Source organism: Callithrix jacchus, chromosome 7 (genome assembly GCF_049354715.1).
Source record: "Callithrix jacchus isolate 240 chromosome 7, calJac240_pri, whole genome shotgun sequence".
In the NCBI taxonomy this organism is placed as follows: domain Eukaryota; kingdom Metazoa; phylum Chordata; class Mammalia; order Primates; family Cebidae; genus Callithrix; species Callithrix jacchus.
In genome coordinates this window covers 54912002-54928101 of record NC_133508.1, presented here as the reverse complement: position 1 = coordinate 54928101, position 16100 = coordinate 54912002, and the positions used below count along the sequence as shown (strand labels likewise).

At 49.7% G+C, this 16100-nt stretch overlaps 1 long non-coding RNA gene across 1 annotated transcript; it reads left to right on the top strand.

The window, feature by feature from the left end:
• Positions 1-529: 529 nt before the first annotated feature.
• LOC144577101 (uncharacterized) lies at positions 530-12279 on the top strand. Its single transcript, XR_013520394.1, has 3 exons — positions 530-633; positions 9959-10154; positions 11673-12279. It is a non-coding gene; the product is annotated as an uncharacterized LOC144577101 (long non-coding RNA).
• Positions 12280-16100: the final 3821 nt, after the last annotated feature.

Here is a 16100-nt window from a genome sequence, read left to right as displayed (position 1 = left end):
TCAACCTCCTTCCTGCTGTCTTTCTCAGCTCCCTTGGTGAGGCCAGATGCTTTCCCATCTCAAAGTGAGACCCCCTTCCGAGAGCCTTCCTTCCACTCTGAAAGGCATGTGATGCTGGAGAGGGGACCAGGAGTCGCTGGGGATCTGCCTGCCACTGTCCCCTTTGAGGAAAGACATCCTAGGTGTATCCTTCTACAGGCTGGCTTTGGCCTGTGTCGTGAGCGTGAAGACACTGCCATCCCCAGCACACTAGGCAGGCAGTGACTGTGAGGGAAGCCAGAGACCTCTGAGACCTGGGGGCACCCTGCTGGGTCATGGTGCTTTGTTCCAGATGAAGGAAAACAGGACCTTCAGATTCTCTCTCTCAGGAGATCTAGATGCTGGGGCTCCCACAGAAGGTGGGTAGGGTCATCCTCGGTTTTTCTAGACTATCGCTGAGCATTTGTTTCTGTTTTTCATGAACCTAGCACATTCTGGAACATAGCGTGTTTGTATGGCTATCCTAGCTCCCTGCCCTTTCTGTCCTCACAGTGACTCTCCTTCCCTGTCACCAAAGGCAACGTGGACAGATCCATACTTGAAGGCTTAGAAAGCCAGACTGATACAGCCCCTGCAGAGGACCCACCACTGAGGGTAAGGCCAGCTCCTGACTGCCAAGAAACCCCTTCTTAGCAGGAGACGGACATGAGGGCAGGTCATGCAGTATCATGCAGCAGGTGCTAAAATAAAAGCAGGCACAGAGGACAGAGACAGGGTCTTGGGGCTCCCTGGGCAGTCAAGGAAGCTTCCACGGGAAGTTGATGTTGGAGCTGGGTCCATGAGAGAAAGAGAGCATCCCAGGAGAGGAGTCTTGTATGTAAAGGCACTGAGAGGGGAGAGAGGTGGGTCCCAGGACTGCAAAGAAGGTGGGGGTTGAGGAGCACAGAGACCAGAGGGAAAGATGAGGGTGGATGAAAACGTCTTTGCTGAGAAGCAAGCACCTCAGTCCACAGGCAGACACCCTGGTGTTGCCTTCTCTTGAGTCAGATGAAGCCTGGGTGCTAGAAACTTCATGAACACCCAGTTGGATCTTAAGAAACCTGAACCCCCGTGCTGACCACAGGTGAATGCCTTCTGCTGACCCTGCCTGATACAAACTCACTCTCCTGCCCTCCCCAGCACTGGGGCCTGGGCTTCAGGTCAACCTCGAGGAAAGCAAAATGATGGAGACCAGGTACTTGTCAGGTGTCCTCAGGGATTCTAGAAGCAGGGCTCACCTTTTCTGTGGCAGCAGAGAGACGGAAAATCACCAAGCAACTGCTAAAGAAAGTGTGGAAAACGGAGAGGTCTTTGGATCCAAGGGGCTTTGGGACTCAAAAGCAGCAGCTTGAAAGATTTTACGGGAGTTTCTTCAAGGAAACAGATATCTTCACTGACACTTGCCAAGGCATTTTCTCCGGTAACAAGCTTCTTTATTCAACCAAACAAAGAACCCCTCGCACACGGAGGAGTGAAGAGAGCTGTCAGATGCTGTTCTGGGGAGAAATGAAAGAGCTTTCGCAGAAGCTAAAGCACATAAAAGCTGAAGGTCAAGGCAGAGGCCTCCTTCTGGCTGTTTGGCAGCGTGTGGGACGTTCAGGATGGACTCCCCACCCTATGTTCCCACTCCTGGGTCTGCGGGATGCACTGGCCCTGAGAAGAGGAATTTAACTGGTCTCTCCTGGAGCCTCAGAATCTACTCAGCCATCCTCATGGCCTCTGCAATTCAGGCTTCCCTCTCTGAGCAGTTAGATGGGAACACTCAGCTCCCAAACGCAAGTCTTCCCAGGCTGGGGCGGGAAGGCGAGGAAACAGCACCAGCTCCTGTGAGGACCCATCATGGGCTCCGCCAACCTGAAGGGTGGTCCCGAGGCCCGAGAGACCTTGGTCCCTCTCACTGCTGTTCACATTCCAGGCTTTCAGGCTCTGCCTCCTTCCTGCCCATCCTCTTGGTACAGGATCATCCAGGAGACCTGTGCTGGTGGTTTAGAGCCATTTGCATCTTTGCTTGGTGGCAAGAGGGACCCAGGCTGTCATCATAACAAGAAAAGTGACGAACACCAACCCTGTGGATATTTACAAACTCTTTGCATCCCTCATTCCCTCTGTTGCTAATGACAAACTGGGGACCGGCATGGAGGGATTTTCTCCCTTCCATTTTACAGATGAGGGAATGCAGCCTAGGTAGATAGATGACTTGGCCAAGGGCACGCCCCTGGTAAGAGGTCCAGCCATGGCTCCAACCCAGCTCTGACCTCTTCCAAATCTCGGATGGTTTCTATCCCCATGAATACAGCAGTGGTTTCATTGTCTGATTCTAACACCAGAGAGAAAACCCACTGGCCAGCCTGAGCTGAACACACAGGAGTGAGCACACTAAAAGGCACCCCCTTTGGCTGTTCCCCTGCATATCTCCGTCTGGCCACCGAACAGTTTTGTGAGTGTGACATCTGTGCCCTCTGATGCTTTTCATCACAGCTTTAACAAATACCCATCGAACACAGTGATTTTACAATGTGTTTTAAAGGCTCCTCCCACCACTCCCCCAGCTGGGCATGAAACTCTGAGTCAGAGAGACCCAAGCATAAACTATAGTCACTCCTCTTACTAATTGTGTGGCCTTGGGAAGGTCTCTTCACTTCTCTGAGTCTCAGATTCCCACTGCAAAATGGAGATCATAATGCTGTCTACTTCAGAGGGGTGGTGAAATGCTCCGTACATGGTAGCTGTTGTTCACAGAGTGTTGGTGATGATGACAATGATGAGGGTTTTGGTTAACTGTGGCTTCATATCAGACAACTGCAGAATCTCCCTGGCCTACAACAACATTTCATTCGTTCATGGTGGCATGGATTGCTGATCTCGGCCGGGCTCTGCCAAGGTTGTGCTGCTCCATGTGGGTCCCCATCCTCTTCCCAGGCTCAACAGAAGGGAAAGAGCACAGGCTGAATGGTACACGTGCATCTCAAGACTGCTTGAGCCACATCTGCCAGTTTCCGGTTGGCTAAAGCAAGACACATGACTGAGCTCTAGCTCAAGAGACGGAGAAGTACAGCCATGCCACGGTGGGAGGGCACTGGTAAGAAGCATGCCCAAGAGTGTGGAGGTGCAGTCCTATCATGCATGCCAGGAAGTCGAGAGGCAGACCCATAATCCAATCTTCCACATGAGCAACTCAGGTGGACTCACTTTTATGTTTTACCCACTCATGGAAGTGCAGAATTAGGATGGTGATGAAGTGGAACCAGCTTCTTATCTTCTTTGTCACAGTGAATTCCCCTAGTAGATTGTGTGTCTTCTAAAACCTAGTCAAGTGGGATTTCTCATCTGTCCATATGACTCACGTATTGTTAGGCAAGTATGTATGTGTGGGCCTCCGTGCACACCTTGTGAATATGAATGCATTATGTATGCATGTGTGGAAGGTCTGAAGATCACACAGCCAGGATAAGAAGGCCTCTTGTGGGCAGGTGTGGTGGTTCACACCTGTAATCCCAGCACTTTGGGAGGCCGAAGTGGGTGGATCACCTGAGGTCAGGAGTTGGCGACCAGCCTGGCCAAGATGGTGAAACCCCATCTCTACTAAAAAGGCAAAAGAAAAAAAAATTAACTGGGCGTGGGGGCAGGTGCCTATAAGCCCAGCTACTCGGGGGGTTGAGGCAGGAGAATTCTTGAACCCGGGAGAAGGAGGTTGCAGTGAACTGAGATCGTGCCACTGCACTCCAGCCTGGGTGACAAGAGCAAAACTCCACCTCAAAAAGAAAAAAATGAAGGCCACTTGGAACTAAGCCATGATAGGCTAGAAGAGAAATGAAAATTCACAAAAACTGCTGGTGGGTGTATGAACTAGTTTCCATCACTTTAGAAGGCAGTTTGAAATGATCTAATAAAGATATCCATATCCCATGATTCAAAAGAAACTGTTAGACCAATGACCTAAGTACCCATATCAGAATATTCATAGCAGCATTGTGTATCGAAACACAAATTTTGACATGTCCTAAATGTCCACCAACCCAAATAGGATGGACATGTAAATTGTAATATAGTCATACAGTGGAATACCATACAGCAAGGAAAATAAATGAAATATAGCTACAAGCTACACTGTGAGCCTTACCATATAAATTAACAGAAGCAAGGCACAGAAGAGTACTTCAGTATGATTCCATTTACACAAGGCTCAGAGACAGGCAGGACTAAGCTATAATATTTAGGTGTGCATAAACAAGTAAGAAATCTATAAAGAAAAGCTGGGAAAGTATTCTCATACATGTCAACACAGTGGTCACAGCAGGGCGAGGGGCACGAATCATAAAAAAGGACACACGGGGTCTTTGGAAGGTGACAAAATTTCATCTCCTGGCCTGGAAGGACTTACATGGGACTCACTTTAGGGTTATTTATGAAACCGTGCTTTTGTACTTTACGCATTTTTCTGTATGCAATATTTCACAATAAAAATGTGTTTTCTTGAGGACAGCTAGAGGAAGTAGGGGTGTTTAGTCCAGAGAAGGGAAAACACGGGGTGAATGTAAAACCTTTCTTGCAATATTTGAAAAGCTGGGATATGGAAAAGACATCACCATTTTTCTACACAGTCCCAAGCAGGGGAAAAAGTCAGAACCAAAGAACACATGTTTCAGAGGGAAAGGTTTTGGTTCAACGCAAGGAAGAATTTCCAATAACCAGAAATGTTCAAAGATGAAGTGCCCTCTGTGGGGGAGGAGAGAAGCTCCTTTTTATTTAATGAAAGGACTCAAAAGCACACTGATGGAAACCTTGGCAAGGATCTTGGAGGATGAGTCAATGTCAGAGAGGCCTGGAGCAGGAAACGTTGTGAACCCTAAGAAGTGAGGTCAGCGTGGATGAGTGGGGCTTTTGGAGCCAGTCAGACCTGAGTTTGACATTCTGATTCTACCACTAATTAGCTAAGTGACCTTGGGCAAACTACCTGACCCCTCTGAGTTTCCATTTACCCAATAGAAAATGATGCTGCATATATATGATCTAGAACAGAGCCTGGCACTTAATAAGCCCTTGATCAGTGATGGTCAATTTTTTTTTTTTTTTTTTTTTTTGAAAAGGAATCTTGCTCTGTCACCCAGGCTGGAGTGCAGTGGCATGATCTTAGCTCACTACAGCCTCCAATTCTAGGGTTAAACAATTCCCTGCCTCAGACCCCTGAATAGCTGGGATTACAGGTGCCTACCACTATGCCAAGCTAATTTTTTTATATATATATTTTTAGTAGAGATGGGGTTTTACCATCTTGGTCAGGCTGGTCTTGAACTTCCGACCTCATGATTCACCCACCTTGTCCTCCCAAAGTGCTGGGATTACAGGCATAAGCCACCATGCCTGGCCGATTGTTATTATTATTAATAAAAAATTGCTTCCTCTAAACTTGAGATTCTAAGATTCTCTACATGCATAAGTGTATGTATCAAAGCAGTCAGGTTTTGTTGCAATAAAGCTGCATGCCAACCCTAATCACAACAGCTAACAAACAAGCATCTACTCTGTGCTCATGTGCTCAGCTGCAACTTGGCACAATGGGGCTCCAGGCTCCAGCTATGAGTTAGGTTTAGGTCTATTTACATCTCTCTCATCCCAGGACCAGGCAACTTGGGGCATGCCCTATTCATGACAGAAGACAGAAATTTTGCAAAGGACAAGTAGAAATGCATACCGCATACTCCAAGTCACCCAAGCAAGTCACAGGGCCACATTGTACACAGTTTGGATATCCATCCCTGCCCAAATGTCATGCTGAATTGTAATCCTCAGTGCTGCAGGTAGGGCCTGGAGGGAGGTGTTTAGGTCATAGGGTGGATCCTTCATGGCTTGGTGCTGTTTTCTTTTATTATTATTATTATACCTTAAGTTCTGGGGTACATGTGCAGCTCGTGTGGGATTGTTACATAGGTATACACATGCCATGGTGGTTTGCTGCACCCATCACCCTGTCATCTACATTAGGTATTTCTCCTAACATTATTCATCCCCAACCCCCCTGCTATACTTCCTCTAGCCCCCCAACCCCTGACAGGCCCCGGTACATGATGTGCCCCTCCCTGAGTGATGCGTTCTCATTGTTCAACACCCACTTATGAGTGAGAACATGCGGTGTTTGGTTTTCTGTTCTTGTGTCGGTTTGCTGAGAATGATAGTTTCCAGTTTCATCTATGTCCCTGCAAAGGACATGAACTCATCCTCTTTTATGTCTGCACAGTATTCCATGGTGTATATGTGCCACATTTTCTTTGTCCAGTCTATCACTGATGGGCATTTGGGCTGGTGAGATCCGGTCATTTGAAAGTGTATGGCACCTCCACCCCAACTCTCTTCCCGGCTCCTGCTTTTGCCGTGTGACATGCCTGTTCCCTCTTCACCTTCTGCCATGATTGGAAGCTTCCTGAGGTCTCCCCAGAAGCATGCTGCTGTGCTTCCTGCACAGCCTGCAGAACTGTGAGCCATTGAAATCTCTTCTCTTAGAAACCACCCAGTCTCAGGTATTTCGTTATAGCAGTGCAAGAACAGTCTGATCCACACTCCCTGAGTCAATGGTGCAGAAGCCTGTGTAGTCCTGCTCTACTGTACATTATATGACAAAGGGGAGAGCAGGTCAGGGGAAAATGAGGAGCAACAATACTGCCTGTCGCGTGTTGTATGCGGAATGTTTAATAAGGACTTTTTCCAATCTGAAAGAATATATTTTTTAAAAACCTTGAGGAACCATCAGGCTATAAAATATAAGGTTCAAAAAACTCAGCCTAACAGTTAACAGTGAAAATGTAATTTTCCCATTTTATTGGCTTATATAATAAAAATCATGGCCTAGCTGATTAGTTTTAATGTTCCGTGGTATGTCACTGAGGAAGTAAACTCAGAGCTCTGGGCTTTCTTCCTAATTCTGCTTCTTACCTGTTGTCCGAAAGGCCCCCAAGACTTGCGTATTCCCTAGTTGGACTGTTTGTGCCTCCAACTCCCACTCCATTGTACTTATGTCATTTTTTTATTTCAATAGGTTTTGGGGGAGCAGGTGTTTTGTTACATGGATATGTGCGTCAGTGATGATTTCTGAGATGCTGGTGCCCCCGTTACTCAAGCAGCCAGCACTATACCCAATGTGTAGTCTTTTTGTTCACCCCTCGCCTCCCTCCCACCTTTCCCCTCAAGTCCCCCAAATCCATTGTATTATCCTTCGTTGTTGTTGTTGTTTTCCTCTGAAGCTGGAGTGCAGTGGCGCAATCTCAGCTCACATCAACCTCAGCCTCCTAGGTTCAAACCTCAGCCTCCTGAGTAGCTGGGATTATAGGCATGCGCCACCACATCCGGCTAATTTTTGTGTTTTTAACAGAGGCGGGGTTTCACCATGTTGACCAGGCTGATCTCAAACTCCTGACCTTGTGATCCACTCACCTCGGCCTCCCAAAGTGCTGGGATTACAGGCGTGAGCCAGCGCGCCCAGCCCATTGAATCATTCTTATGCCTTTGTGTCCAAATAGCTTATTTCCCTATTTTATTTTATTTTCTTTTTCCACTCTAGGATTCCTTGGTAAGCAGGAATTTCTGTCTCAGGACCAGCGTTGCCTATTTGGCAAGCAGAGGTGTTTAGGGGAAAGACTACAGAAGTCTGGGCTTAAGTAGGCAAGAAAACAGGTGCAACCAAGCAGAGTCCAGCCCTAGTCTCTTCCCAAGCATTTTTAGCGGCTGTACCAGGCCCTGGCCTGGTGAGAACCCTCTCCCTCTTGTTAGCACATCCTCCATGGCTGGCACAGAGGACGGTGGTCGAGGCATCTCTCTTGCTGTTCTGTGTCATTTCTGAATCACTTCCAGATGTGCCTGGGACAGAAGCAGATTGCTCAGTATCGTTCTCTGGAAGGAGGAATGGGCTCACTTCTTCCAGTGGGGACTGGGTCTTTGGGGATAAGGAGGAAGCCCTGGAGGTGGAGGAGGGAAGAGAGAAGACAGAACTATGCAGCCTTGCACAGATCAAAGGATGTCCCATGGGAGGGATGCAGGACCCTTGTAGTAGAACTACAAGGAGTTCTACTTGGGGGGTGAATTCATTACTGGCTCTGCCACTCACTTTCCCTGTAGTGAGAGAAAGTCATTTCACCTTTCTGTGCTTTATATCCAAATAGAATTGAATTTGAGGACCCCACTGGTTCCTTCCAGAAAGGCAGGTAATGTAGCTGGGAAGGAGGGAGACTCAAGGCACAGCACGTGGGCTTCAGGTACTGTCTCTGATGCTGATCCCTGTGTGACCCTGGGCAAGTGGCTTAACTGCTCTGTGCCTCAATTTCCTCCACAGAAAAATCATCACACCAGCTTTCGGGGTTGTCAAGAGGAGGAAATAAGTGAACGTATCTGCTAGTCCCTGGCACAGAGCAAACCCTGCCTTGGCGTTTGCTATAGTTATTATTATTTCAGTTTTAGATACTCAAGCATTTCGCTCCTTTTTTCAACGTGACTTATGTTTTTAGGCAGTGAGGGCTATTAGGGTGACTACGTGAGTGTATAATATATGGACCGGGGGAAGCAGCGGAGGCATAATGTATGCGGCACCTGGAAGGGGTCCAGAGGCGAGCTGTGGGCGTGACTCAAGTCCTGAAGCATGGCACCTCCCAGCAAGAAAGGCCAAGAGTGGATTATTTACAAGATCAGAGGTGGGAAGATTACAGAAAAGAATTCCCAGATGCTGGCTCACCCCAAACAGTGAGAAACTTTGGGAGTGAGATTCCAGCTGAACTGGATGCTGAAGAAGAAGGCAGAGAGCCAGTCGGATCCTTACCTACTGGGCAGGAGGGTCTGCAGAGTGATCCAGCCTCTGAGACTCAAGCCCCAGGTGTGAGTTTTTGTCTCACAAGGTTCACTTCACCCCTTGTGCCACCCCAAATAAGATATGAAGGTAATACTTAGGTTATCAGAGACCTCAGAGCTGGGGAAAATGGAGACAGCCCTTAGGGAAATTCCAGGGAAATTGAAAACACCATAGTGTGTCTTGCATGACCTTGAAAACATCAGTTTCCCACCTCATCGCAAGGAGCTGAGATGAGACCGTTGTTAATGACAATCGCCACTATTGGACCAACCCGGAAGATGCTCTAGGCTCTGACCCCAAAGCCACAGTGCTCTGACATCTGATGCCCTAAAAAAAATTGCAAAAGCAAGTTCAGCTGACAGATCACCCTCTGTCTCCATGATCCTGGACATTGGGTCTGATGTTTATTTCCTGAGCTGAGCAGTGACTGGTAACTCCTGGAGCAATGCTATGGCCAGCAAAACCAAGCAATGCCAGGACCAACCCAGCAGAGGATTCAAGCTGAGAGATCCCTCTCCCATCTTAGATGTCTGGGGAGTTTCCATCTGACCAGGAAATCTGTGTTTAGAAGCTGTGGTTCCTTCTTCTTTTTTTTTTTTTTTTTTTTTTTTTTGAGACGAAATTTTGCTCTTGTTGCCCAGGCTGGAGTGCAATGATGTGATCTCGGCTCACTGCACCCTCTACCTCCTGGGTCAAGCGCTTCTCCTGCCTCAGCCTCCCAAGTTAGCTTGGACTACAGGCATGTGCCACTATGCCTGGCTAATTTTGTATTTTTAGTAGAGACAGGATTTCTCCATGTTGGTCAGCCTGATCTTGAACTCCCGACCTCAGGTGATCTGCCCGCTTCAGCTCCCAAAGTGCTGTGATTACAGGCGTGAGCCACCACGCCTGGCCAGGAGCTATGATTCTGAACAGCTATACAAGCCCTTGGCCTGGAGCTCACTTTCTTAGACCTGTCCCCAAAGCAGGGACCCATATAAGTCTGGGTGGGATGAGTCATGTTGCAGTGACAATGACCTCCGACTTCAGCGGCTTACATCAACAAACCTTTCTTTCTCCGGCTGTGGGACCATCACAACAGGGGCTCTTGGCTGCCTCGTTGTCTTGCAGGACCCAGGCTGATGGACCCATGGAGTCTACATGTACTTCCACAGTCCCTGTAGCAGAAGTGGGGAATTCTACAGGATCTTGCACCAGCCATGAAGAGCTGCAGCCCGAAGGCGACATGCATCACTACCCCTAGGAACTCCATGGCCCAGCAACTACAAAGGGGCCAGGAAATGCAAAGCCACTTGGTGTCCCTAAGGTGAGAACAGGAATGTTTGATGAGCTGCAGGGATGACCACCATACTCCCCTTCTGAGCCCCATAGGCCTACACCTTTGACACTCACCAGCACAGGGTTGGGCTTTGCTCTCTGCCAGGGCTCCATCCTCCCTCTCCCTTCCTTGAGCAACATTGTGTGTGTGTGTGTGTGTGTGTGTGTGTGAGAGAGAGAGAGAGAGAGAAGCAGAGACACGGGGGGGGGAATGGAGAGAGAGGGAGGGAGATGGAGAAAGAGAGAGGGAAGAAGGAGAGGGAGAGAGAGGGGAGAGAGAGGAAGAAAGATGGAGGGAGAGAAAAACAGAGAGAAAGAGGGGAGAATGGGAGAGAGGGAAAAGAACAAAGAGAGGGAGGGACAGGGAGAGACAGTGAGAAAGGGAGACAGAAAGGGAGGGAGAGGGTAAGAGAGTTGGAGGGAGAGAAAAAGAGAAAGAATGAGAAAAGGAGAGAGAGAAGGAGGGAGAGGGAGAGAGAGTGGGAAAAGGAGACAGAAAGGGAGGGAGAAAAAAGAGGGGAGAGAGAGGGAGAAGGGAGAGAGAGAAGGAAGGAAAAAGAGAGACGGGGAAGAAGATGGGAGAGGCAGAGAGAAAGAGAGACAGCGAGAGAACGCAATTCTCAGCTCTTCCCTCAAGAAACAAATGAGCCCCTGACATCCTCAAGCTATTACCGAGGTAATTTGGTCTCTGTAGTCCTTCTCATTACACGCAAACACATGTTATTATTATTGCATGACATGGCAAGTCTGTGCTGTTCTCACTTGCTCCAGAGTGGCCCTGCTCGACCCTAGGTGGCCTCACTCGCTCCTTTCATTCTCACCTCCTGCCCTCAGGCCTCCTTCCTGCTGCCCCACACCTCTGTCACTCCCTCCAGCCAGGTCTCCCCACCTGCCTTCTGCACCCAACGTCAGGGTAGTTCCTCGGGCCACCTCTCTCTCTGTAACACTCTGCACATCAGCAGCCCAGACAGAAAAGAGGGAGTGGCAACTCAGGTGTGAGCACCTGCTGTGGGCATGGCCCTGTGTTAGATTATGTACCCGCGTGATCATCCTCCCGTGAAGCAGGCAAGTGGAAACTTTCATGCACACAGCACAGGTGAGGAAACTGAGGCTTAGAGAGGAGAGTGACTTGCAAAATATCCCACAGCACACAGATAGAAGTGAAAGCTCAGAAACAAAGCGCCCCCTCTGTGGGAATAGCGGGTCTGTGTCTAGGACCTGGGTGCCGGGTGGGGCTCCTGGAACCAGCCCTGGGCTTGGAGACAGGCCTTGAGTCTGGGGAGGGACACCGCGCAGCTCCATTCATGTGAACCTGAGAGGGACTTTGCCTTCTCGAGCCTCTGCTTCCTTTGCTGGGTGAGCTGGGGAATGGGGCTCACTATTCCTGCCTGCCAGGATCAATGAGACAGTAAAGCTAATATCAAGAGTAACCATGAAAACCTCAAGGGAAGCAGGAGGGTGCCTACCTCTGCAGCTTCACTAGTTCAACATACTTTTGTCTCAACAGGGTCCAGCTGTCCCTAAAAACCCAGCAGCTCAATCTGTGGAAGGTCACAAGCAAGCAGATGGATGACCTCCTCTGCAGGATGCCCCGGGACCCACAGAATGGCACCGTCTGCATTCCCACTCATTCAGCCAGCCAGTGGCATGCCCACTGTCTGCACCAGTGCGGCTTTGAACACTGGGGACGTGGCTGCCCTCCTGGAGCTCATGCCCTAGTTAGGGGAGACTGACAATCAGCAAGAGTGCAAATAATCCCAGCAATTGCAAGTACCAATGTGGGCAATGAACAGCAACAGGCGGCTGTGGCGGTGCGCAGCTGCCTGCTTCACTGACCCGTCCCACCATGTGCTCATTACCAGGCGCTCTGGTTAAGGCCATGCCAAAACACTGGCAGGCTGTCATCAGGGTTTCACCAGAAACTCACCTCCCCAAGAAAGGCCTCTCTGATCCCACCTGCTAGAAAGCACCCCACCTGCCTTGAATTTCACCTTTCTCTTCCAGATTTTGAAGTTGCCTTTTTTTCTGTTTGTTTTTTTTTTTTTGAGACAGGGTCACACTCTGTCACCCAGGCTGGAGTGCAGTGGTGCAATCTCAGCTCACTGCAACCTCTGCCTCCCAGGTTCAAGCAATTCTCCTGCCTCAGCCTCCCAAGTGGCTGGGATTACAGGTGCTCGCCACCACACCTGGCTAATTTATTATATTTTTAGTAGAGATGGGGTTTCACCATGTTGGCCAGGTTAGTCTCGAACTCCTGATGTCAAGTCATCTGCCCACTTCGGCCTCTCAAAGTGCTGGGATTATAGGCATGAGTCACCGCACCTGGCCTTGGAGTTGCCCTTTAGAAATGCTCATAACAGCTCTGGTAAGCAGGTATCATCTCCATTTTCCACATGAGGAAGCTGAGACTCAGAGAGGTGAGACGCACACATGATCTAAACCACACTGGTCTCCCTCCAAAGCCTGTGTTCTTCCCCCTGTGCTGTGTGTCCCTACGCCTCTCTTCCTCATGCTTCAGCTGCTTGTGGGCACACCCTGTCTCCCTCTCATTTTGGAAGATTCTGGGCCTGATTTTCTCTGCACGTCTACTAGACTGTGTTTTGCAGGGTGGGGTCAGTGGCTGTCAGCCACCACTGCATCTCCTTCACTGAGAACACTGCCTGGCATACAGTAAGTGCTCAGTAAATGTGGGTGGGTGGGTGGGTGGGTGAGTGCATGGTGTCGCCCCAGGGGCCTGGCATACAGGAAGCCCACAGTAACTGTGTGTGGGAGGAAGTGAGAGAGGAGAAAGATCCCTGCTCAAGAAGCCCAAGGTCGACCCCAGCAATAGGGCAGCAGGCAATAACCCAACTTATCTTCCCTAAATTCCTCAGGGAGCCAGTTCTCCCCTGAGGCATCCCAGAGGATGGCTCTTGCTGAGAGCTGTCCCTGTGATCACTTTCTCTCTGCCGGCCTGGAAACCGAAGCTCCCTCCCCAGGGTCTGAACTGTCCCTGGTCATTAATCAAGACAGTTTGGAACTTCTTAAGGGCCCAGGAAGTTCACGCCAGCGAGGAGGTCAGCTGACAGGCAGCCCAGGACAAGGCAGAGAGTCCCAGGGGACGACCTCACCTAGTTTCTGTGCATCATCCTGCGTCATCCTCAATTTCTTCACCTGGACACCAGGCCTGGGTTTGTCTAACCTTGCCCTTTCTGAAGAGCGGCTTTATGGTTCCCCAGAGATATGATCGGTTTTGTGGACGGGATGTGTGTGTCCCCCCTTCTGAATTCATATGTTGAAGCCCTAACCCACATATGATGGCATTTGAAGGTGGGGCCTTTTCGGAGGTAATTAGGATGAGATGAGGTCATGAAGGTCAAATCCTCAGAATGAGACTAGTGTCCTTATAAGAAGAGACCAGAGAATGTGCTCTCCTCTGCCCTTCTTTCTGCCACGTGTCGATGCAGTGAGAAGGCGGCACTATGCAGGCCATGAAAGGGGCCCTCTCCAGGAAATGAATCAGCTGGCGCCTTTGTCGTGGATTTCCAGCCTCTAGAGCTGTGAGGAATAAGTGTCTATTGTGTGAGCCACCCAATCTATGGTATTTGGTTATAGCAGCTGAGCTGACCACGACCAGGAGGAGATGGACAAGGGATATCCCACCTGTGTCCGGGCCTGTTGTCATTTATCAGCTGCCTGGTGTGTGCCAGACCCCGGGTTCTAACAACAAGCACACCTGGTCCTTGCCTTTAAATAAGGTGACATCTATGCAGAAAACAGACACGTGGTCAATTATTATAAAACTTTGCGCACATAATTATGGACTAAGAAGATGCCAGGGGAGTACTCAGGAGGCCAACAGGGCCCTCCTCAGGCTAGGGTGAATCAGGGAGGTCTTCTTTGAGGAGGTGGCTTTGGAGCTGGAACTTGATAGTTGAGTTGCTTGGAAAGCCTATCCTGATCTTTAATATTAACCACTATCCCCTAACTGGACATCTCCCAATGAGCAAAACCACCCCACCTTCCACGGATGTACATTGTCTTCTCTGTGAATAATCCTTCCAAGATAAGTCCCCTTCTTGGGACCCTCCCCAGATGGCCCAGGCCACGTCTATGTCTCTAGACGGCCACGGTGAAGTCTTAGGGGCATTGGAAATTCTCCTCTGCATTGGTGTCAGGCACTGCGGCCGAAGACCAGTGGCGTCAACCGGATGTGGACTATGGATGCGAAAACAAGTTTCCCCAAAAAAAGCTCTGTTGTGAGCTGGCCTGGAACAAAGAGATTTTAGCAAGTCGTGCCTGAGGACGGAGACAAGTGACTTCTGTGGCAATCTGCACTTTCAGTTCTGAAGGATGGGCCTGTGCGAAACGGGTCTGGACATCATCCCAACCTTCAGCACCACCAACAGCACCACTGTCACCATCGTCAGCACAAACTCTCTCCTCTTGTCACCACCTGTTGCATCACGGCTGCCACCGCCTGCATCGCCATCACCCCAATCACCACTGTTAGCATGATTCTGCAACGCTGTAGTGCATTCCTTATTTCCTATCCCATCATCACCATCACCATCACCAAACTCTGCACCACAGCTCATAACCAGCTTCACCCCTATACTAACAATCTACGCCAACCTTCAGGCCTTTTTGTTGTTACTGTCTGCCTGGCCTCTGGGGCCGGGGAACCTTGGGTGACATCTGTGCACATCCTCTGTCTTACCTGGGACTTGTAGATCCAACCATGGCCCTCAGAAGAACTGAGTTTGGCAAGGTGGGGACAACCAGGGAGCATCAGTACTTTCAAGGAACCAGTGCTTCCCCACCCAGGATGCCACACGCAACCTTTAGGCACATCTCAGTAGATGGAGGGGTGGGGATCTAGGGCTTGTCAGCCTCAGGCCCTTCCTTTGTCTCCCATCACTCCTGCACTGATTCCATTGTCTGTTTTCCGTGTTCCTCACCCCTTCCAGACCACCAGCCTCTCAAGGCAGGTCTGTGGTTTTGTTCACTGCTTTCTCAGCCGGAAGCTCAGAGCCTGGGACTTAGCAGCCATTGGGGAATGCCTGCTGACCTGAGATGTTAAAACAGAAAGGGACATTGCTCTTCAGACCCCTGCAGGTCCGGCTGGGCATCAGTGCTTCCTTCCAGGAGAAACATCTTGCTGGCAGAAGCTCCCGCTTTGCAAGGCCAGTGTAGTGGCTTGCTCTGCCACGCCTGGCAGCAGGTGGGCCTGTGTCGGTGATAAAAATGAGGTTGCTTACCAGGCTGCCTGCCACTGCATGAACCTTGCACCCATTCCTTGTTCAATGAGATGTTGTATTCAAATGCTTGCCAGGGAATTGGTGTGTTTCTCCTTTTATTTTCCTCCTCTCTTTCTGTCTGACTTAGGGGCAGAGTTGCAGCTGTTACAGCAGCAGGCTGGAGAATGAGATCAGGGTTTGTAGGAAGCTAAGGTACTGAGCTCCCTGCTCCCTGAGCTCACTCAGCTCAGCCGATGATATGGCCAAGTGTTATGGCCACTATTCTCCACTGTTCTGTCATCAGAGGCCATCAGAGCAGGGCCAGACTCTCTCCTCTGAGAACCCAGGGAGTTCGGCTGCTGTACACAGCAATTCCCCCAAACTCTGAGATCCCCCTGCTCTCAGCCCATCTTTCCATCTGCCAAGTCTGTGCCCAGGCCATTCCGAGCCTGGAGGCAGCATCCCACCAGGAAGCCCCCCAGGATTAGCTTTTCTTTTCTACCACCGGCCAATGCAACTTATGACCTCCTAAGCTCTGCAGGGGGACAATTGATATGTCTTGTGTGTGGATCTTTCAGTCAATACTTCCTGAGAACCTACTAAGTGTCAGAACCTAGAGATGTGACAAAAAAACAAGACAGACTTGTTCTGTCACTGCTATGGTTTGGCTGCGTCCTCACCCAAATCTCATCTTGAACTGTAGCTCCCAAAATTCC